The sequence below is a fragment of the Gigantopelta aegis genome, chromosome 9, assembly GCF_016097555.1.
Source record: "Gigantopelta aegis isolate Gae_Host chromosome 9, Gae_host_genome, whole genome shotgun sequence".
NCBI lineage: Eukaryota > Metazoa > Mollusca > Gastropoda > Neomphalida > Peltospiridae > Gigantopelta > Gigantopelta aegis.
In genome coordinates this window covers 72,351,330-72,377,051 of record NC_054707.1, presented here as the reverse complement: position 1 = coordinate 72,377,051, position 25,722 = coordinate 72,351,330, and positions in this window count along the sequence as shown.

Here is a 25,722-nt window from a genome sequence, read left to right as displayed (position 1 = left end):
GCTAGTCGTGGTGCACTGACTGGAACAAGAAATAGCCCAATCAGTTCAATGGATCCTACGAGGTGGTTCGATCTCAAAACTGACTGCACATCACGCTACGTCCCGCCCCTGGAATGAATGAATGAATGAATGAATGAATGAATGAATGAAAGTTTTACGACAAGCCAGCATAAAAAAGAACTGTTGGGTGTTACGGTAAACAAATGCATGAATATATTAGAATATATGTTTCCATCCTGCATCCACAGCCTCAACCCCACATAGTATACAAATTATATTATATTTAGTTTATTACACACCTCCAAACCAACACACAAAACAAAACAACTCCCCCACCCCCCCGTCACACAAACCCTAACTTATTGCAACAAAAAAAAAAAAAAAAAAAAAAAAACCTACTTAAAAACATCAAAGTTATGTGTCTCAAAACATGGTAACATTTACAGGCACGACGTAGTAGGGTAGCTGGGGGCTTTAGCCACACCAAATATTCTGAATCAAAAACGTATTATATACATTTTCATTTGGCATAATGAATTTATCTTCAAGCATATATAATTTTCAAAATTTCCCACGGTAGCCAATGAAGAAGAAGAAGAAGTTTATTTTCTTTATCGACACCACTAGAGCACATTGATTAATTAATCATCGGCTATTGGATGTCAAACATGTGGACCGGCCTCGGTGGCGTCGTGGTTAAGCCATCGGTCTACAGGCTGGTAGGTACTCGGTTCGGATCCCAGTCGAGGCATGGGATTTTTTAATCCAGATACCGACTCCAAACCTGAGAGTCCGCAAGACTCAATGGGTAGGTGTAAACCACTTGCACCGACCAGTGATCCATAACTGGTTCAACAAAGGCCATGGTTTGTGCTATCCTGCCTGTCGGAAGCGCAAATAAAAGATCCCTTGCTGCTAATCGGAAAAAGTAGCCCATGTAGTGGCGACAGCGGATTTCCTCTCCAAATCTGTGTGGTCCTTGACCATATGTCTGACGCCATATAACCGTAAATAATATGTATTGAGTGCGTCGTTAAATAAAACATTTCTTTCAAACATGTGGTAATTCTGACTCGTAGTCATCAGAGGAAACCCGCTACATTTTTCCTAACTCAGCAAGGGATCTTTTATATGCACTTTCCCACAGACAGAAAAGCACATATCACGGCCTTTGACCGGTTGTGGTGCTCTGGTTGGAATGAGAAAACCCCCAATCAGTGCAATGGATCCTACGAGGTGGTTCGATCCTGCGACGCAAGCACCTCGAGCGAGCATTCGACCGACTGAGCTAAATCCCGTCTCCGGTAGCCAATGATCCCCTAAAATGTATGTAAACATGCTAGCAAAAGAGTCAAACCATTTCAGTTCAATGTTTTAATATGAAGTCCTACGCACTGCAAAATAAGATATTTTTATTATTAATATCCATGATATTTACGAATGAAATTGTAAAACATTAATTGATTGGATCGTACAGTTGCTCATTGTAGTAATGATTTCGAACCTTCATTGGATCCAGCAGTTTGCTACATAGCTGTGGTGTTAATATATTCAGCGCATAAACGTATTTGTATACAGCAGTTATAATCGTGAAAAGTAGTGTTCGTTCGCTAATTTGCTATTCGAAATATTCGAATAGTAATTTCAAGTATTCGAATATCTGGAGTTTCTAAAGGAGATGTATAATGCGGTTTCTTTTAATTATTTCATTTCAACTTATTTTCGTGCTTATATCCAATTAAGGTTCAAGCACACTGTCCTGGACACACATCTCAGCTATCTGGGCTTTCTGTCCATGGCAGTGGGTTAGTTGTTAGTTGGTTAGTGAGAGAGAAGAAGGTGTAGTGGCCTTACACCTATCCATTGAGCCCTTAAGAACTCGCTCTGGGTGGGAGCCGGTACCAGGCTGCGAACCCTGTACCTACCATCCTGTAGTTCGATGGCTTAACCATTTATTTAATTGTTAAAATAAAAATAGTTAAGACAGTAGAATTTTGTTTTTAAAATATTATAGAAATAATCCTAGCTTGTTTAAAATGAAAGGTATGCTGTTTTTGTATAATGCATCATTATTGAAAAACCTTGCTTTATTGATGTTTAAAACCAATCTTATTCTGTGAACTTGTGAACAGATATTTCTCACATTTGAGCTATTTTGATTACGTACTCGGTATTCAGTATTAACTATAGATATTCTGGATTGACGAGTGTTCTTGTCATGTATTTACATTGTCTTCTTGTTACATACTGTAATGTGTCTGAGTGTTCTTAAATACATCCACCAGAATCCGGTTGGTCGAGTTCAAAGCGCGTCACGAAATCATTTACAGTTAAGCTTGTTGATCAGACAGAATGCTACATTTTCTAGCAAAAACAACCAACCAACCAACCAACCAATCAACCAACACACACACACCACACACACACACACACACACACCACACCACACACACACCACACGCACCCCCCACACACACACACCACGCACACACACACACACACCACACACACACACACACACCACACACACCACACACACGCACACCACACACACACACACACACCACACACACACCACACACACCACACACACACACCACACACACACCACACATACCACACACACCACACACACACACACACCACACACACACACCACACACCACACACACCACACACACCACACACACACACACCACACACATACACACACACCACACACACACACCACATGTACCATACCCTTGTATTGAGGTATGTACCATGCCTTTGTATTGAGGTATGTACCCTGCCTTTGTATCGAGGTATCATGCCTTTGTATTGAGGTAGGTACCATGCCTTTGTATCGAGGTAGGTACCATGCCTTTGTATCGAGGTAGGTACCATGTCTTTGTTTCGAGGTATGTTACATGCCTTTCTATCAAGGTAGGTACCATGCCTTTGTATCGAGGTATGTACCATACCTTTGTATCGAGGTATGTACCATGCCTTTGTATCGAGGTATGTACCATGCCTTTGTATCGAGGTAGGTACCATGCCTTTGTATTGAGGTAGGTACCATGCCTTTGTATTGAGGTAGGTACCATGCCTTTGTTTTGAGGTATGTACCATACCCTTGTATTGAGGTATGTATCATGCCTTTGTATTGAGGAATGTACCATGCCTTTGTATCGAGGTATCATGCCTTTGTATTGAGGTAGGTACCATGCCTTTGTATCGAGGTAAGTACCATACCTTTGTATCGAGGTATGTACCATGCCTTTGTATCGAGGTATGTACCATGCCTTTGTATCGAGGTAGGTACCATGCCTTTGTATCGAGGTAGGTACCATGCCTTTGTATTGAGGTAGGTACCATGCCTTTGTTTTGAGGTATGTACCATACCCTTGTATTGAGGTATGTATCATGCCTTTGTATTGAGGAATGTACCATGCCTTTGTATCGAGGTATCATGCCTTTGTATTGAGGTAGGTACCATGCCTTTGTATCGAGGTAAGTACCATGCCTTTGTATCGAGGTAGGTACCATGTCTTTGTATCGAGGTATGTACAATGCTTTTGTATCAAGGTAGGTACCATGCCTTTGTATCAAGGTATGTACCATACCTTTGTATCGAGGTAGGTACCATGCCTTTGTATCGAGGTAGGTACCATGCCTTTGTATCGAGGTATCATGCCTTTGTATTGAGGTAGGTACTATGCCTTTGTATGGAGGTAGGTACCATGCCTTTGTTTCGAGGTATGTACCATGCCTTTGTATTGAGGTATGTACCATGCCTTTGTATTGAGGTATGCACCATGCTTTTGTATCGAGGTATGTACCATGCCTTTGTATCGAGGTATGTACAATACCTTTGTATTGAGGTATGTACCATGCCTTTGTATCGAGGTAGGTACCATGCCTTTGTATCGAGGTAGGTACCATGCCTTTGTATCGAGGTAGGTACCATGCCTTTGTATTGAGGTAGGTACCATGCCTTTGTATTGAAGTAGGTACCATGCCTTTGTTTTGAGATATGTACCATACCCTTGTATTGAGGTATGTACCATGCCTTTGTATTGAGGTATGTACCATGCCTTTGTATCGAGGTATCATGCCTTTGTATTGAGGTAGGTACCATGCCTTTGTATCGAGGTAGGTACCATGCCTTTGTATCGAGGTAGGTACCATGTCTTTGTATCGAGGTATGTACCATGCCTTTGTATCAAGGTAGGTACCATGCCTTTGTATCGAGGTATGTACCATACCTTTGTATCGAGGTATGTACCATGCCTTTGTATCGAGGTAGGTACCATGCCTTTGTATCGAGGTAGGTACCATGCCTTTGTATCGAGGTATGTACCATGCCTTTGTATCGAGGTACCATGCCTTTGTATCGAGGTATGTACCATGCCTTTGTATTGAGGTAGGTACCATGCTTTTGTATCAAGGTATGTACCATGCCTTTGTATCGAGGTATCATGCCTTTGTATTGAGGTAGGTACGATACCTTTGTATTGAGGTAGGTACCATGCCTTTGTATCGAGGTATCATGCCTTTGTATTGAGGTAGGTACCATGCCTTTGTATTGAGGTAGGTACCATGCCTTTGTATTGAGGTAGGTACCATGCCTTTGTATTGAGGTAGGTACCATGCCTTTGTATCGAGGTATCATGCCTTTGTATTGAGGTAGGTACCATGCCTTTGTATTGAGGTAGGTACCATGCCTTTGTATTGAGGTAGGTACCATGCCTTTGTATTGAGGTAGGTACCATGCCTTTGTAGTGAGGTATGTACCATATCTTTGTATTTAGGTATGTACCATGGCTATATATTGAGGTATGTACCATGCCTTTGTATTGAGGTATGTACCATGCCTTTGTATTGAGGTATGTACCATGGCTATATATTGAGGTATGTACCATGCCTTTGTAGTGAGGTATGTACCATGCCTTTGTAGTGAGGTATGTACCATGCCTTTGTATCGAGGTAGGTACCATGCCTTTGTATTGAGGTATGTACCATGCCTTTGTAGTGAGGTATGTACCATACCTTTGTATTGAGGTATGTACTATACCTTTGTGTTGAGGTATGTACCATGGCTATATATTGAGGTATGTACCATGCCTTTGAAGTGAGGTATGTACCATACCTTTGTAGTGAGGTATGTACCATGCCTTTGTATTGAGGTATGTACCATACCTTTGCATTGAGGTATGTACCATGCCTTTGTATTGAGGTATGTACCATACCTTTGTATTGAGGTATGTACCATGCCTTTGTAGTGAGGTATGTACCATACCTTTGTAGTGAGGTATGTACCATGCCTTTGTAGTGAGGTATGTACGATACCTTTGTATTGAGGTATGTACCATACCTTTGTAGTGAGGTATGTACTATGCCTTTGTATTGAGGTATGTACCATACCTTTGTATTGAGGTATGTACCATGGCTATATATTGAGGTATGTACCATGCCTTTGTAGTGAGGTATGTACCATGCCTTTGTATTGAGGTATGTACCATGCCTTTGTATTGAGGTATGTACCATGGCTATATATTGAGGTATGTAACATGCCTTTGTAGTGAGGTATGTACCATACCTTTGTATCGAGGTATGTACCATACCTTTGTATTGAGGTATGTACCATGGCTATATATTGAGGTATGTCGTGAGACATTACTAGTCTGGTTGAAACAGGAAGATAACCAACTCCATCGAGAGCGACCTAGCCTGTCACCCATCGCACATCGGTGGAATGTAGCTGTATTTTGTTTAACGACACCACTAAAGCACATTGTTTTATTAATCATGGGCTATTGGATGTCAAACATTTGGAAATTCTGACAGAGAGGAAAACCGCTACATTCGTTTTCCTTTAGTAGCAAAATATCTTTTATATGCACCATCTCACAGACAGGATAGCAAATACCACGGACTTTGATATACCAGCCGTGGTGCACTGGCTGGAACGAGAAATAGCCCAATGGGCCCACCGACGGGCATCGATCCTAGACCAAGAGCGCATTAGGCGAGCACTTTACCATTGGGTTACATCCCGCCTTCCCTCCACAGTGAAAGGTGTTTGGTAAATATTGGTTGTTTTTATTTCATTATAAGTGGGAGGGGGGGGGGGGGGGGGGGTGGGCGTAGCCCAGTGGTAAAGCGCTCGCTCGACGCGCGGTCGGTCTGGGATCGATCCCCATCGGTGGGCCATTGGGCTATTTCTCGCTGCAGCCAGTGGACCACGACTGGTATATCAAAGGCCGTGGTATGTACTACACTGTCTGTGGGATGGTACATATAAAAGATTCCTTGCTGCTAATCGAAAAGAGTAGCCCATGAAGTGGCGCAGCGGGTTTCCTCTTTCAATATCTGTGTGGTCCTTAACCATACGTCTGACGCCATATAACCGAAAATAAAATGTGTTGAGTGCGTCGTTAAATAAAACATTTCTTTCTTTCTTTCATTATAGGGGAGGGGAGAGGAGGGGGTCAGAGTCTCGAAAATCATTCCCTGCAAACAGTCTAAATGGCTGCTCGGTCGTGAACTCTGTTACAGTCATGAAAGTTTGCGTTTACGTCAGTTATGTTTTGTAACTCAGTCCTACCCAGCATGAGAGAATCCGGAGTCGTTGGGTTCTGGAGATGTGCACAAACCCGAGCGTTGTAAGTGCCATACCTTAATCCATGCGTGTGATCAATGTCCTGAAAACACAGCCAGACAAATATACTCTTCAAACAACGTAGGGGAACATGAAATATTAATGTTAATATCAACTATTAGACCGAACATACGGTTTGACCACAGACATCCTAGTAAAGAACTTTCAGGTCTGTTTATCAACACACCGAAACACATTCCATAGTTTGCACATGAATACGCAGTACACGTGCGTGGGGTATCATTCTCAATTTTGATCAATCTGATTAAAATTAGCTCTACTGGGTCTACCAGTAGATCTAACAGCATTGCGTGGACTCCCATGTCCAGTTGACATTTCATCTATAAATAACAATTTAAATATCGACCAATTACACTTGGCCTTTTATAGCGTTATTCGGGAGCATACAAATTCTAAAAATATCGGGCGAGACTATTTATGCAATAGGCGAACTTGTTGGTCTATTTCAACATTGAAAAAACCCCAGGGGGAAAAGTGCAGTAATAAACTCTGGATTATATACTGGTATAAAATTTTTTATAGCTATACCATCACAGGGTTTGTTTTCCGTCTTGAAACTAATTTTATATAAGATTTTAAATTGCAATTAGTTTCCGGCATACTTCGTAATTTACCCGAATCATTTCGTATACCCTCGGCATAATCCCGAATGTTTTCAAATTCTTTTCAAATCACTGCATTTCCAGTCTGGAGCTCGACGCGGTAACACGTGTTTGTTTCGCTTGTGCACACTGCACGTGCTTTCGCGGCTCGACTTGGGGATCCTTCACTTCGTTGTTTTTGTCAACGAAGTGAAGTTTTCTACTGGGATATATGCGGCCATTGGAACTGATTGAACGCTGGAACGCTTCTCGTTTCGACAGTCTGCACCACCAGGTTGGATTCTTTTTTAGCGAGATATCTTGCCTCCACGTCATTTCTCCGTCTGACTAGGTTGACTCGTTTTTTTTCGTGACTCGTATGACGGCCATTCTGCAGAACGCCACGGTTGTTCGCGTTTAGTCTCTACATGTCCGAGCCTGTCCTAGCAGCACTGGAAGATTGCCCGCCCCACTCTAAGAAGAAATAGGAAGCGGGGTCGGCCCCTACTACTCTTTTGTAGACTTTACTTTGTTTTATTGTAATACCATCTTGTATCCTCCGGAGTCGGGCCCATCCGCACCACTATACCAACCCATGACGACTGGACTATACCCTAATCTGATTCTCTCTCTCGTTCAGACGGATCCGGCTTATCAAGATCTGTATTTCAGCACAGCACTACACCTTCAACGTCTATTGACTGTCAATCTAGGGGTTTTCTTGACGGGATGCAACCCATCTCGTCCCTACAAGCTGTGCACCCTAACGGCCTTAACGAGGCCACTCACGTGGACATATAGATCGGACTTTAAACGTTTAGACCTTCGTTCAAACGTTTATGTCGATTTTCTTTTTATTAATTAGTCCGATCCTCTCTTCTTTCTCTTATTTATTTTTGGACTGTCCTTCTAAAATGCTCCAAATTATATAAATATTCGACAGAGCAGTCAATTCTTTTTATTTTTGGATTTGTTTCTTTTTAAAAAAAATTTGTTAACTTTTTTTACTAATTGCTATTTTCAAAATTCTTCCCATTTTCAACTCTAACCCGCCCCCCCCCCCCCTCTCCATCCCGAGTCAGGCCACCGATCTTATTTAATTTCTTTTTGACCACCCGATCTAATCTAGCGACCAAATTTAATGAGTAGACTTTTCTTTATTAATTATATTAATTAGAGATGCGCATCAAAGTTTTAAAGGCCCACTATTTAATTTTTGGATGTAAATTTCAAAATTATCCGCTTAATTTTTTTCTGTCCCGGGACAAGACCCTGGCTACCAGAGACAGGCACCGGGACGGACATGCTCGAAACTCTAGTGGTATATGAGTGTCACGGGGATTCTATAATTCCCGTAACTGAATAAAACACGATTATCAAAAGTATCTCTCCTAACTGTATATCTATTAGATCTCTCTGTAACAGGCTGTTAAACCCTAGTATGGCTCGTCTCTAGGTATGATCAGAGATACGATCTTATATAAGTATATATTATTATAGCCCGTTTAGCTCACTAGAAACACAACAAAACACAATACACTTTGGAATCTGTATTATCCTACGCTGACAAATGTACAGCCGTAGTAGTAAATTAATAACAGCAACAATAACAACCCAGAACTGATCACTTAATTAGTTAATCTCTAGGTGTCTAGTTACACAATATGCGAATCACTTCACCGTTACACCACACCCACACGTGTGATAATTGAGAAACGCTTACAGGAGAAGTTAATTAATAAAGGAATTACAACACCATTCCTAACTGGTTAATTTTTAATTAACCCTTACTACTCGTTCAGTAACGTGTGATAATTGAGAAACGCTTCTTGGGGAACTTAATTAATAAAGGAATTACAGCTCTATTCCTAACGGGTTAATTTTTAATTAACCCTAACTACTCTTTCAGTAATCTTGTAACACAGAATTAATACTTATCACAATAAAGACAATAACCTACAGTTTACCCAGGTCGTCTAGGATGACTGGCTAAGCTTTATATTACCAAATACTCGTATAATGTTAGAACAAAAAGTCTACGATTTACTTCGTCAGATGACCGAAGACACTGTCTAAAGAATATTGGTATAATACAGTATTAAAATATTTAAAGTCACATCAATCACATCAAGGTTATACACAGAGCAGAAATGATATTTACCAAGTCCTAACGGACTACGTTCGTGATGCCCTGGAGCCGTCCTAATGCGTTCTCCTAGATATCTCTAAATTCTAGCTATTTATTATAAATTCAGAATTGGCCTGGGGGTACAAGGCGGTACCTCCCCCTATCATCCTCTACTAGCGTCCGTATATTTCTCTCTGATCGTCAGACTTACTGACGCAATCGTCGCCAAAATCACGGTTGTAAGCCCGCACTCGCAGAGGTATTACGTAACTACTCGCCACATGGCCTCCACAGCGGGACTAAGTGCATATTGGAATGTCCGATCGCGCGAAGTATTACGTAACAAGTTGCCCACTTGGGCTACGGGCAATAAACTGCACACGGTCCTCTAACACAATTAAAATCGCCACAGGCGAAACAAATTTAAGAGAATGTACCGTCACACACCCCCACCTCAAAAAGGATATTTCCTCTACTCTAGGAATAGGGAAATATACTACATTAAAACAAAAAGGTGCGTTAACGACGCATACGGACATTTATAACACATGTAATAATAAGGTGACTACCAGTAATCACACTGAGTCTCTGAGTCCCTGGTATACAAATAAAATATATATAAACAAAACAAAAATAAAGAATGTGAACACATTATCATAACGTTCAACTTCGGGACAGGGCATCAGCGATTACATTGGATGTGCCCTTGATATGTCCAATGGTAATTGGGTATTCTTGCAGAAGAAGACTCCATCTCAAAACTCTCTGGTTGGAGGCTTTCATTAGGATGGTCCAGTCCGTCTTCGTCTTCTTGGAACAGCACAGCTCCAGCACCCACGTCACTGGCACCCACAGCTAGCTTGAACGGCATTCGGTAGTCTGGTGCTGCCATCACGGGAGACGAGTAGCGCATCTGCTTGATACGGTTGAATGACTTCTCGCCTTCACCTGACCAATGGAACTTCGTTTTCTTCCTTTTCAGCGTCGCACGTTTTCCCGGTTTTCTCCGATAGGCATGATGTCGAATCGGTGTAGCGTTGGGTTCCAAGCGCACATCTTGGCTTAAGGTATTGGTGACCGTTGGAAAGTCCTGACAAATGGAAACATTGTCTTGTATCAACGTAGTCAGCTTTGCTCGCTGGGGGCTGTCAAGGTGCTGTAGATAAGAACTCAAGTCTGCAAGAATCTGGCTGTTGGTTAACTTGATCTCAGCAGCCTTGACGTCATCACAGGAAATTGAGTGACTCTCAATTTGGACAGGCAACACTGGAACTATCGGCAGTCTGTCAAAATAACCTTTTAGCAAATTGATGTGACAATACCTACTTTTCCTAACCCTATCAGGAGTGTTTATCACATACCCTGTCTCATTAACTCGTTTGAGCACAACATAGGGCCCGAAATACCTGTTCTGCACAGAACCCCGTTTAATGGGAAGGTACAGCAGCACCTTGTCCCCTGGTTTAAATTCCCGACTCCTAGTCTTCCTATCAAACTCTGATTTTATTTTGCTCTGAGCATGGCTCAGTTGCTTCTTAGCCTTCCTATCAAACTCTGATTTTATTTTGTTCTGAGCATGGCTCAGTTGCGTCCTAGCTAGTTCGGTCGCCGGCAACCTCCGATCTCTAACTCTCTTATTTATTAATACTCTCTCAGTTAACAATGTAGTGCGAACTGCCAACAATTTTGGATCAGCCCCCTGCTCTAGAATTAACTCTTGTCTATTACAAGGTAAATCCCCTCTATCAAAGACAACTGGTTCAATTCCCCTCTGCGGAGATCAACAGGTTCCACCACATTTAATTCCTCAGTTGACTTGTCTACAATTTTACTGATAACCTCATCCACTCCAAGTTCATGGCTCACACACGTATCAGACAAATCACAAATATCCTCTGCGTCTTGTGCTAACCTACTGGTCATATCCCTAGACATTACACACGCAGGATATCTAATCTCATCAACCTCACTCTCTTCTACTGGTAAAGGGCTGTCTTTAATTAACAATTGGTCACATGTCGGCTGACAACACTGACTAGTCAAATCATTACCTAACAAAACTCCTATGTTTTCAACAGGCAAGTCCTTCACAACACCCATAACGACTGGTCCCGTCACAAACTTCGAACACAAGAAAACCTTATGTAACCGGACAACCATTTTTTCTCCAGTAACCGAGGTTAAAACCAAACTACGTCCTATGTCTGAATTTTCAATACCAGCTAAACACTCTTGCGTGATCAAACTCTGACTACACCCGGTATCTCTATAGATTGATATAGCCTTAGGACTCTATTCTTGTTTCACATCACAAACCATACCAGTGGACACATACGGGTTTACTTTCTCTGCCATGGGACTAACCATTAACTCTCTCGCTAACGGAGCTGACCTCACTAAACCGACCACTTGCGCATTATCGCGTTTCCTTTTAAAACAGTCCCCGATAAGATGGTTATCCTTTTTACAGTAACTGCAATGTGGACGAAACGTTCGTGCATTGGCTGATAATGCAGGTCTATCCTTACTTTGCCCACCAGGTGCATTCCTGGCCTGACTAGCTGACCAACTAGATGACTCTCCCCGATAGTTACTTTCCCGGGAAAAACCTGGCTGAAATTTCTTCTTATCACCCTGTTGTAAAGAGCTACCCGGTACTGCCTGAGCTTTGTGTATTAACACGTAATCATCTGCCACTATGCCTGCCTCCTCTATCTTTTTGACATCACGATCCTCTAAATGAATACGTAAGCTAACTGGTAATCCATTTTTAATGTCCTGTAAGATCAACAACTCCCGTAACTCGGTATATGACTCTACCTGATGAGACACCACCCATTTATCAAACATCCCTGCCTTCTTAGCCACAAACTCACTATAAGACTGACCCTGCGTTTTTCTCAACTCGCTATACCGTAAACGATAATCCTCAGGTCGTAATTCATACGCCCTCAATACTGCAGCCTTAACTAAGTCGTAATGACTTGCTCGCTCATCACTCATTGAATTATAAGCTATACTAGCCTTCCCCTTAAATTTAGACACGGCTAACAATGTCCACTTAGACTGCGGCCAATTTAGCTGCTTAGCGGCCCGTTCAAAAAGTTGAAAGAACATATCTACCTCCTGATCGTCAAATACAGGCACTGATCTATAAGCCTCCGACATGTTAAAACCATTTCCTGCCTCACGTCTAACTTCTTCAGTATTCAACTTTAACTCATGTTCCACTTTTAATTTTTCTAACTGGAATTCTCTATTCCTTTCTTCTTTCTCTCTATCCCTTTCTCTATCCCTCTCTCTATTTCCCCTATCTCTCTCTCTATCCCTTCTCTCCCTCTCTCTATCTTCTCTATATTACCTTCTGGCTCTCTCTCTCTCTCTCTCTCTCCTCTCTCTCTCTCTCTCTCTCTCTCTCTCTCTCTCTCTCTCTCTCTATCTAATCTGCACGTTCCTCTCTTTCGTACTCAAGCTTTTTAAAAGCTAATGTTGTTCCACACTTAACTCATTTATCTCTATCTCTGGAACAATCTCACTGTCTTCCATTAACAGGGACTATCACCAAAAACTTCCTGGATAATAATTGTCCTTATATCTCTAAGGTTTTAGCTGATGTTAAATCAATTTCTCGCTCACCCGCGATTTTCAACTAACTCGGCCTTACGTGCTCGCTTAATCTCCACTACACTGAGCGTAGGCCTATCCAGCAAATTTCTTATCCATGTTTAGATATGACACACTTATTATTAATTACTTTTCTAGTGAACAACGTGCTACTTCTGGTAAATTTGTAAAATTAATTTATAAAAGCCCCCATTTACAAACAATACTTTTTTAAATATGCATGTCCCGTTTCAGATCCCCGGACGAGCGCCCCAATTTTCTACTCCTGTCACGGGGATTCTATAATTCCCGTAACTGAATAAAACACGATTATCAAAAGTATCTCTCCTAACTGTATATCTATTAGATCTCTCTGTAACAGGCTGTTAAAAACCCTAGTATGGCTCGTCCCTCTAGGTATGATCAGAGATACGATCTTATATAAGTATATATTATTATAGCCCGTTTAGCTCACTAGAAAACAACAACCAAAACACAATACACTTTGGAATCTGTATTATCCTACGCTGACAAAGTACAGCCGTAGTAGTAAATTAATAACAGCAATAATAACAACCCAGAACTGATCACTTAATTAGTTAATCTCTAGGTGTCTAGTTACACAATATGCGAATCACTTCACCGTTACACCACACCCACACGTGTGATAATTGAGAAACGCTTACAGGAGAAGTTAATTAATAAAGGAATTACAACACCATTCCTAACTGGTTAATTTTTAATTAACCCTTACTACTCGTTCAGTAACGTGTGATAATTGAGAAACGCTTCTTGGGGAACTTAATTAATAAAGGAATTACAGCTCTATTCCTAAACGGGTTAATTTTTAATTAACCCTAACTACTCTTTCAGTAATCTTGTAACACAGAATTAATACTTATCACAATAAAGACAATAACCTACAGTTTACCCCAGGTCGTCTAGGATGGGACTGGCTAAGCTTATATTACCAAATACTCGTATAATGTTAGAACAAAAAGTCTACGATTTACTTCGTCAGATGACCGAAGACACTGTCTAAAGAATATTGGTATAATACAGTATTAAAATATTTAAAGTCACATCAATCACATCAAGGTTATACACAGAGCAGAAATGATATTTACCAAGTCCTAACGGACTACGTTCGTGATCCCCTGGAGCCGTCCTAATTCGTTCTCCTAGATATCTCTAAATTCTAGCTATTTATTATAAATTCAGAATTGACCTGGGGGTACAAGGCGGTACCTCCCCCTATCATCCTCTACTAGCGTCGATTTATTTCTCTCTGATCGTCAGACTTACTGACGCCATCGTCGCCAAAATCACGGTTGTAAGCCCGCACTCGCAAAGGTATTACGTAACTACTCGCCACATGGCCTCCACAGCGGGACTAAGTGCATATTGGAATGTCCGATCGCGCGAAGTATTACGTAACAAGTTGCCCACCTGGACTACGGGCAATAAACTGCACACGGCCCTCTAACACAATTAAAATCGCCACAGGCGAAACAAATTTAAGAGAATGTACTGTCACAATGAGCATGTAAAAATTATTCGCACTCGCACTCAAATCACTGGCATGATTTTGCAAGTACGGTTTTGATTGGTCGAATGAAAGGTCAAGTGGACATGAGCTCCAACGGGCTGCTGTTAGATCCACATGTAATAGGCCTAGTGGAGCTGATTTTAATTAGATTGGATTTTGACAATTTCCAGGAAGGTCTATTAATTACTGTTTAACATTATTGTTACTATTGTTTTGTTTTTAGTCATTTTTATTGTTTGAATTTGCTATTTACTGATAAAAAAACGTCAATTTTAAAATTTCACCCCCAATCGTCCTTCAAGATCTTTGGTGGTCATAAAACCTACTGTAATACTGAACTACCGGTTGTAATGTTTGCCCAATTAATTCACTATTATCATATAACGATTCCCCACACCTAATATTAGAGTTCCCCATCTTTTTTAAAGAGTATATATGGTGTGTTTTTTATAGTTGAAACCCTCCTCCCCAAAACCACCACCAGCACCACCAAATCTTGGATCTGTCCTTTTTCGAGCACTTTGTTATACGTAAATATAAATGGCTGACATGCATTTGATTGAAAGAATACGACAAGAAACCCACTGCTGCCATGTGCTTAATGTTAGTACACACTTTCCCTTCAAACAGGATAGTACATACCACGACATTTAGTCCATTCATGGAGCTCTAGTTAAAACATACCCCCCTCCAAAAAAACCCACAACCCCCCCCCCCCCCAAAAAAAAAAAATCACCCCCACAGAGTTCCAATGGGATGCAGAAGCATACCCCCTTCTCTCACAGGGTTATTTCCCATCCATGCCGCTGTAGAACAACTGGTATACCAAAGGCCTCAGCATGTGCTGTTCTGTCTGTGGCAAATTGGAACTAATATAAGATCCCTTGATGTCTGTTATTACTTGTTGAACTCGTTCAGCAGAGGCTACTTGCGTACACTGGTCGTTTAATGTATTCATACACAAACAAAATGAAAACAATTACTGTTACCAATTTCAATCACAGCTGTATACAGATTAAACATGCTTATACCAACATATGTCGAGATTTCAATATGACGCCCGGGAAAATGCGTTGAATCACTTCCTTTGGCACGGCAAATTCATATGTAATAAATATGAAATGAAATTAGCCCGGAAAGCATTGACGCACATACGTGGATCTATCGCCCGGCCCACATGTCGCCTGAAATATGATTCTATATTGTTAATGAATCAATTTCAATACCTTTATTACCTTCAATCAACAGGCAGACTGTGTATGCACCTCTCGGAATCACAATAAGTGTGTGTCGTGCACACTCGGATTAGCTGAGGTGTTCAAGATCGGCCTCGTTTAATGACATCTGTTGTCGATGTACAGTCGATGCATATTGCATCGCTCGCGCAATAAGTTAGTAATGTAAACTTCAAAGTGCAGCAGATGCTTAGGGACCAAGCGAAATTATATTTTCGTGTGAATACAGTGAAACCCAGATGAAATACTGGTACATACACGCAATGCACATATATATGCGCGTGTACGCGCATGTACACAAATGCGCGCGCGCACACATACCCACACGCACACAGAAACATACGCATAGGGACGATGGGAATGGGAAAGAGAGTGAGAGACGGAGAAAGACAGAGAGAGATACACAGAGAGGGACAGTAAGAGGACGAGAGATAAACACAGAGAGAGAGAGAGAGAGAGAGAGAGAGAGAGAGAGAGAGAGAGAGAGAGAGAGAAGAGAGAGAGAGAGAGAGAGAGAGAGAGAGAGAGAGGTAGAGGTGAGGGCACAAACACATTTGTGTTTCTTTATAGATAGCAAAACAAAGAAGAGAGTGTATGATTCGGGGCTTAAGTTGGACCTATACCACATGTATACTGTAGAGACTACCTGTACTCAAATATATTCAGAACATGAAACCATACATACATATGTATTATATATTATTGCAATAATATAGTACCGGCATCGGCCGCGTCGTGGTTAAGCCATAGGACATAAGGTTGTTTCTCAGTCCGGTACCGGCTCCCATTCAGAGCGAGTTTTAACGACTCAATGGGTAGGTGTAAGCCCACTACACCGACTTCTCTCTCATTAACCACTAACCCACTGTCCTGGACAGACTGTCCAAATAGCTGTGATGTATGCCTAGGACACTGTGCTTGAACCTTAATTGGATATACATGTACTTACAATAATAAGTTGAAATGAACGAATGAGTAATATAGTTGATCGGTGGGTTTGTTTTCAGCCAACAACCTAGTTATGACGATATATGTCAATGGTCGTAATAGATGAGTTGCCCTGTATGCGTTATTTTCAACGGCCCAATAACTTCCAGGTTTTATGCATAATATTGATCAGCAAAAAAAACAAAAAATCATCACTACTCTTTGATATTAATATAAATTAGCATAAGCATGTTAATATAACACGTTGAATGTCCACTCAGTTCCCGCTTGAACACAGATGTTTATACATTTCTATACACATGCACTTTAAGAATTACTCAAATGTATATTACCTTTTTTATTTTTTTAGAAAGACATATTTTGTGCAGTTACTTATTAGTATTATACGAGTATATATTACCTTTTTTTTGTTGTAAAATACGTTTTGTGCAAGTACTTTACGTTATGCACGTAAGATACGGTGCCTGCATATGCCATGTACCAACGTTAAAGTGGAATAATCTGGAATATTCTAGAACTGGAATAGAAAGGGCCATGTAATGGTTATTACTTATTAACTAAATATAGGGTGTGTGTGAGGGAGGGGGGAGGGGGGTAGATGGTTGGTGGTGGTGTCTAGTTCAGTTGGTAGAGCGCTCGCCTGCGTGGTAGGATCGCACCACCTAAGTGGACCCGTTCTCGGATAGGGTTGTTTTCCGTTCCAACCAGTGCACCACGACGAAAGGCCACGGGGAATGTATATACAATATCCCTTGTTGCTAATGGAAAAATGGAGCGGGTTTCCTCTCTAAGACTGTATGTCAGAATCAGCAAATGTTTGACATCTAATGGACGATAATAAATATATAAATGTGCTCTAGTGGTGTCTTTAAGAATGGGAATTTATATTTTTGGTTTTAATTGTTTTATATTATGTATTTAACAATACCGTTTGACTGCACTTAAAATACAACAGTAATATAGAAAATTAACTTTAAAATACTACAGTAATATAGAAAATTAACTTTAAAACACAACAGTAATATAGAAAATTAACTTTAAAATACTACAGTAATATAGAAAATTAACTTTAAAATACTACAGTAATATAGAAAATTAACTTTAAAATACTACAGTAATAGAGAAAATTAACTTTCAAATACAACAGTAATATAGAAAATTAACTTTAAAACATTATATATTACACTAAATTGTTCATATGTATAACATATATCGTTATCATCTATAAGGTCAGTCCTTAACCATATGTCCGACGCCATATAACCGTAAATAAAAGGTGTTGAGTGCGTCGTTAAATAAAACATTTCTTTCCTTCCTATTAGGTCATTTATATATCTAACACCAGCTTCATACCAGTATCTTTTAACTAGTGAATTATTATTTACCTTGATGTCATCATTATGCCAAATAAATTGCAGACTGAATCTCATTGTCACCATTGAGTTTGTTCTTACATGGTTTGAGGTATACACATCAAGCTAATAAGGTACCTTCCAATACACACACACATACACACACAAACACACACACACACACACACACACACACACACACACACACTGAGGTATACACATCACGCTAATAAGGTATCTTCCAATACACACACACACACACACACTTTGAGGTATACACATCAAGCTAATAAGGTATCTTCCAATACACACACACACACACACACACACACACACACACACACACTTTAAGGTATGCACATCAAGCTAATAAAGTATCTTCCAATACACACACGCACATACATACATATTATTGTTCACACAATATTCTTTTCAATATAATTCAAATTATATGATATGTTCAAGCTTATCAACCTCACTTAGTATTAACAATTCCATTTCAAGTTATAGAACATATACACAGCCAGTTTGATCCAGCATTTTGTGGGGTCCTTAATAAACTCTTGGACATTGGGAACTTTAATGCCTCCGTCTCTAATATTATAATTAATTTACAGAAGTTTAATCTTATCCGGTTTCCCATTCCATATAAACGTAAATTGAAATTCCTGTATTAAATTAATGGATGTGTTCGGAATGGCAAAGAATAAAATTTAATTTCTATTTTGTTTAACGACACAACTAGAGCACATTATTTTATTAATCATCGGATATTGGATGTCACACATTTAGTAATTCTGACATATAGTTTTAAACAGAAAACCCGCTGCATTTGTTTTCACTAAAAACAAGGGATCTTTTTATGCATCATTTCACAGACACGATAGCACATGCCACGGCTTTTAATATATCAATCGTTGTGCACTGACTGGAATGAGAAATAGCCAAATGGATCCACTGACGGGGATCGGCCCTAGACCGATCGCGCATCAGGCGACCGCTTTACCACTGGTCTACGCCCCGTAGAAAATAAATGATTTACTTTTGCAATAAATACAAAATTTAAAACAGTGTTTCTTCGCAATGGAGTTAAAGTTCTACTTGACCAAACATTCACGAGAGACTCACTATCGTTCAGTTTAGCAGAATAATTAATTGTAACCACATTTTATAAATCAGTATTAAACTCAGTACCGATATTATTGATATCGATCACGATAACCACACACTTAATGCAACAGACATCAAGTTTATCACCGCCCGTTGTATTGTTTACATTATTTGACAGTTTAGTTATCAAACTTTCAAACGGGGTAAAACAAACACACGACCACAGATTGTCCTTGAGCTGACGAGTTTCTGCCAAGCAAGTTAACATGAGAAAACTTAAAAAGTGAAGAGGATAAGCTGAAATAAACTACGTAATGACCAGTCATTGATCATTTTTTGTCACTCATTGGTTTACCTTTTCTTTGTCGACCGCTATGAATTTCAGATATGAATATATTAACTAATCGTTAACGCTGATAATCTGCCACCCATATCGAAATGCAAACAAATGCAAACACACAACGGTGCAAGTGTATGAAATATATTTTCATAAGGTGAAGAATGTTTGTTTCAAGACACCTAATAACAGTTTTATCTTAGATAGAGGCTATTTCGTAAGGGTTTCGAATACGAATTTTATGTCAACGAGTGATGTGTGAAAACTATATTTTCACAAATTGCAAAGCAATGAGTAAACATATGATCTCCCCCCCCCCCCCACCATGTATGGTCTATTTATTATATTCATCTTTCCTAAGTTTTAACAATACCTTTTACTGTTTGTTATTATCTTTCTCTTATCTACTTGATCATGAACTTTTAAAAATAAAAATTGAATATAAAAATTACCTTTATTTAATTGTTTTAAATTAATAATTATTTAATACTACTACTGTGAAAACATATTTGACAAAGCGATCGTCCACCCCCATCCCCCCTAAAACCCCCACAAACAAAACAAAAACAAAAACACCTAAATCGAACTCGTTAAACTTACACTCAACGACGAGGACATTGTGTCACCATTATTAAGCTTCGTAATCAGTCTTTGCAGTGCATATCCATTTTGTTTATAGGTACACATTTTTTTATTTTTCAAATACTATCAGTTGCATTGGTAATCATCATCAAAAAAAAAAAAAAAAAAAAAAAAAAAAAAAAAAAAAAAAAAAAAAAAACTCCCAAAAAAAAAACGATGAAGGATATTAACCTCAATAATTAGATCGTAAGGGAGATAATTTAATCATGAATCTGTTCGCAAAAGTATAAATATGATTTCTATATTTTCACTGTAAGTAAAATATTTAAAATATGTTTTTTTTCGCGGAATATCACTTTTGTTGAAATTGTAACGACTCAGTGGTAGGTGTAAGACCACTACATCCTCTTCTCTCTCACTAACCACTAACAACTAACAACTAACTGTCCTGGACAGACAGCCCAGATAGCTGAAGTATGTGCCCAGGACAGCGTGCCTGAACCTTAATTGTATATAAGCACGAAGTAGAAATAAATAAATAAATAAATAAATAAATAAATATTAACACTGTTTTATGTTCTCTAAGACTATATGTCAAAATTACTAAATATTTGACATCCAATAGCCGATGATCAATAAATCAATGTGGTCTAGTAGTGGCGTTAAAAAAACAACAAAAAAACAACCCCCAACAACAAACAAACAAAATAAAACAAAAACAACCAAAACCAAGAATGCTTTATGTTCCGAAACCGGCCTCGGTGGCGTCGTGGTTAGGCCATCGGTCTACAGGCTAGTAGGTAATGGGTTCGGATCCCAGTCGAGGCATGGGATTTTTAATCCAGATACCGACTCCATACCCTGAGTGAGTGCTCCGCAAGGCTCAATGGGTAGGTGTAAACCACTTGCACCGACCAGTGATTCATAACTGGTTCAACAAAGGCCATGATTTGTGCTATCCTGCCTGTAGGAAGCGCAAATAAAAGATCCCTTGCTGCTAATCGGAAAGAGTAACCCATGTAGTGGCGACAGCGGGTTTCCTCTCAAAATCTGTGTGGTCCTTAACCATATGTCTGACGCCATATAACCGTAAATAAAAGTACTGAGTGCGTCGTTCAATAAAACATTTCTTTCTTTCTTTTTATGTTGCCAAATGAAAGATAAACTGGACATAGGCTAAACATTGGATTTTGTCAGTTATACAATACATAACCAGTAAGATCTGCCTGCAATTAATTTTAATTAGCCTTCTCTTTATTTTGTGAATAACTGGCACAGCTGAGGGAAAGTTCTTCTGCAGTGATACAACTCACCCCTTGTACTCCCTCCGGTACTTACGGCACCGTACATCAATGATATCGATTCGGAAGATGACCAAAGTCGTGGTCGATACCCTTTCTTGGCGGATATGATTATTCAAGGGAGGCGACTCCAGTGAATACGGGGTGTGTATGTACGAGTGTGTAATACTCCAATGTTTGATACGAGTGTTATTCGGATGGCCATCAACCCACACTTCCTCCTTAACAGGGATTACTCTAAGAGCTTTAATGACCATATCACTTCCATAAACGAACTGGACAGCGGATAGTATTGTATTTTAATTGATTAAGCTCTTTTTCAAACCTTTCGGCCAAGGGGCTACTGGCTCGGCTTTAGCGGTGTTGACAAAAGGTCATTGATAACGTTGTCAGCCCTCGAGAGCGCTGTATTGATGGGCGCTACACGCGTGGACACGACCCAACGAAGCGACTCCCGGCCCTTGCCCAGCCAGCATCTGATACGAGATGAAAGCCGAGCCCTCCTGTGTCTCGTCTGGTCGAGTTCCCGGCATCAGTCCGAGCGGCAGCAGATGATCCTGTACGGTTTGCTGTTATAATCGCGGCGAGGACGGATTTATTTAATAATGGACAGGGAGTATTTGCGGCTTGACGTAACGGGGTTTTAAAGGCGTTCCCGTTAACTCGGATCAAGAAATATCATATTTGCTACTTCAAAGGCGGACCGACTAGACGGGTAGTCAATCTGATGTGGATGATGGAGGGAGAGCACCGAGAGAAAAATAACTAATTCAGATGTTTCCTCCCACAGTAACAGGTTAAAGATTGATTTTGGGCTTGTGTCCTAGACCGATTCCTTGAACCTTATTTGCATATCATCGTCATCGCTAACGTCATCATCATTATCATCATCATCATCGTCATCATCACTACCACCACCATCATTACCATCATCATAATCATCACTCACCACCATCATTATAATCACCATCACCCACCACCACCACCATCATCATTATCATCACCATCATCATCATAATCATCATCATCGCCACAACCAACATCACCATCCATCATCATCATCATCATCATCACCACCAACAACATCACCACCATCACTATCATCTTCATATTCACCATCACCACAACCACTATCACCACCACCACCACAACCATCATCATCATGATTATCATCATGATCATGATCATCACCCACCACCACCACCATCATCATCACCACCACCACCACCACCACCATCATCATCATCATCACCACCACCACCACCACCATCACCAACGTCATCATTATCATCATTATTATCATCATCACTACCACCACCATCATCATAATCATCATCACTCACCACCATCATTATAATCATCATCACCCACCACCACCACCATCATCATCATCACCACTAACACCACCACCACTATCAATACTACAACCACTATCACCACCACCACCACCATCATCATCATAATCACCATCACAACTACCAGCATCGCCACCACCACCATCATTATCATCGACGTTGTCATCCTCATCGTCGGCTGTGTATGCTGTCTATTATACCTCATACACACGTACTAAACCCATTTCACCATGTGCTTCACGGCATTAGATGTACTTAACAAGAAGTTTATTACAGAACATCAGGAAGTAGAGCATTTTATTTTATTGCCGCGCACGAATACATTAACACATCATTTACAGTCTTGATACCTGTTGCATTGTTGAAACTTCCTATAAAAACACCAATAATCCCATGTCAAAATATCGAAGGCGTGAACAGACACAAGTAATCAAAGTGACAAACATAAAAAGGCGATCTATCAGTGTTACTAGGAGAAATCTAATACTTTCGGCTGTTGAATTTACAACACAACTCCCACTGAATCATTTACATGTAGTCATACTCAGTCAGTGACGCTTCTAGTTTTGAAACCTGTACTCAGATTTTCTTACCACTATTTCTAATCGTTGTAAAATCCTCTAAATATACCTTATCACTGACTCATTCGCTGATTCACTGACTCACTTGCCGACTCACTGACTCACTCACTACTCTTACATTTTCAGTTCAGTGAATGTATGTGATATATTTCAGATCACATACTTTAAGAATTTGATAAATTTGCAAATTAGATGTAAATTAATCGAGGTCACGGTACTAGGTTTATTGAAATTTCAGCAAACGTACTAGGGTGATACTCCATAACTGACGTATGCATTCATAGTCATGAAAAAACCCCATTTCAATAACAATTACGCACTACTTTATTTTGATGTAAGAACATCCAAAATGACGTCATTTGAGTTTGACGTCATTTCCATTAAAAAGACACCCACCACATATGCTTACGTCATTTGAATATGTAGTAATGGCGGACTGGAATTAAAGTTGCGTGTACAGTTTACAAAAACACGTTGTATTAAGCTTGAGCTTATATGATAAAGAGATTATTATCTTCGTGTGTTTCGGTATCATCAGAGGCTCACATAATACAATTTTTATTCCTAATATATGATATTGAAGACACCGAAAAACACTTTGGTAATAACATATATATATATATATATATATATATATAAACCCCAACAAAAAACATAAACACAAACAACAACAACCATAAACAAACAAACAAACAAACAAACAAACAAACAATTTGAATTTGAAACAAACCACCACTCGAACCCCACAAAACATCAAAACCAAAACCAAAAGAACAGGAAGATGAACAGGAACAACAACGAGGACAAGAACAAGAACAAATAAAACACCAACCAAGGAAAAAGCCCACAAGCAAACAGAACCCACAAACAAACAAACAACAACTAAACCTCCCTCCACCCCCCAAAAACAAAAAAAACAAAACAAAAAGAAAACAAAGCCCCCACAAAAACCCCAACAAAACAATAACACCAAGAACAAAAATTGAAATAAACGAGAAAAAAAGAGAGATTGTTGATGTGGCCGCTGTCGCCTACCCAGAAGCGATTACACGACCGAGAGATGTTTGTGGTGCAATACCGCGGCGATATGTCATGATCTGACATTAGTGTGATACTGATACCCACCCGGCGGAGCAGGGTCAATTATATGTTGACATTCCATTTGGAAAAGCCAGCGATATTAGTGAGTCGAGATCTGAGCAAGGCCACACACGATGATATTACGTGCTGTCCAGTGTTTTTGCATCGGCCGAATATTACTTATATTTTATATTTGGCCCCCTTCACCACCCCAGTTATTTTTATTTTACTGAACAGTGACGTGAAACCAAATATCTCCTTCCTACAGAAACAAATATAAATAAAATCCGCCTGCCAACAAAAAACTATTCACTCTCCAAACAACAACAACAACAACAACAACAACAACAACAACAACAACAACACCACCACCACCAACAACAACAAAAGCAACAACAATAATAACAACAACAACATCATCATCAACAACATTAACAAATAAAAAACAAAACAAATAAAATGAAAGAAAACAAAGAAAACAAAAGCCTAACACAACGATAAACACACACCAAGAAGAAAAGCCGAACTGAAACGACAACAAAAAAGCTCATACCACAAATAAAACATCAGAAGCAACATCAAAAACAGCAGCAGTAGCAGCAGCAGCAACAACAACAACAACAACAACAACATCTCAGCCTTGAAATATTTACAATCAAAAAGAGGAAAAGCTGATTATTGTGTTTTCTTGGAAGCATGTGTAGTTTATATATCGAATAATAGAAAAACAAAGTATCACATATAATCAGAAAATACAACACAGTAATGTGCAAGATCATACCTTGATCTTTGCATACCCACCAGACCTTTGTTCAGACTTGCATAAATCAAAAACACAATAAGGAACCAAAGCAAACAGAAATACCCCTTCTCACCCCTCCCCCCAAACCCCCCCCACCAAAACCCCCAACAACAAACAAACAAAAAAAACTAAACAAAACAAAAAACAACCTCCAAGCTAAAGCACCCAAAATAAATAAAAAACAAAACAAAACAAAAAGCAAAAACAAACACACACACGCACGCACGCGCGCACACACACACACACGCATGCACGCACACACATACAAAAATACCCCCCCCCCAAAACAAACACAACCCAACAAAACACCCAAACAAACAAAACAACCACAGCACCAAAAAAAACCCCTCAAACTCTTTTAAGCGAGTTTCCTCTGATGACTAATTGCCAGAATTATCAAATGTTTGACAACCAATAACTCTTGATAAATCAATCAATGTGCTCTAGTGGTATCATTACACAAAACAAACTTTAACTATCTAATATGATCTAGTCAAATATTGTTTTATTGCAT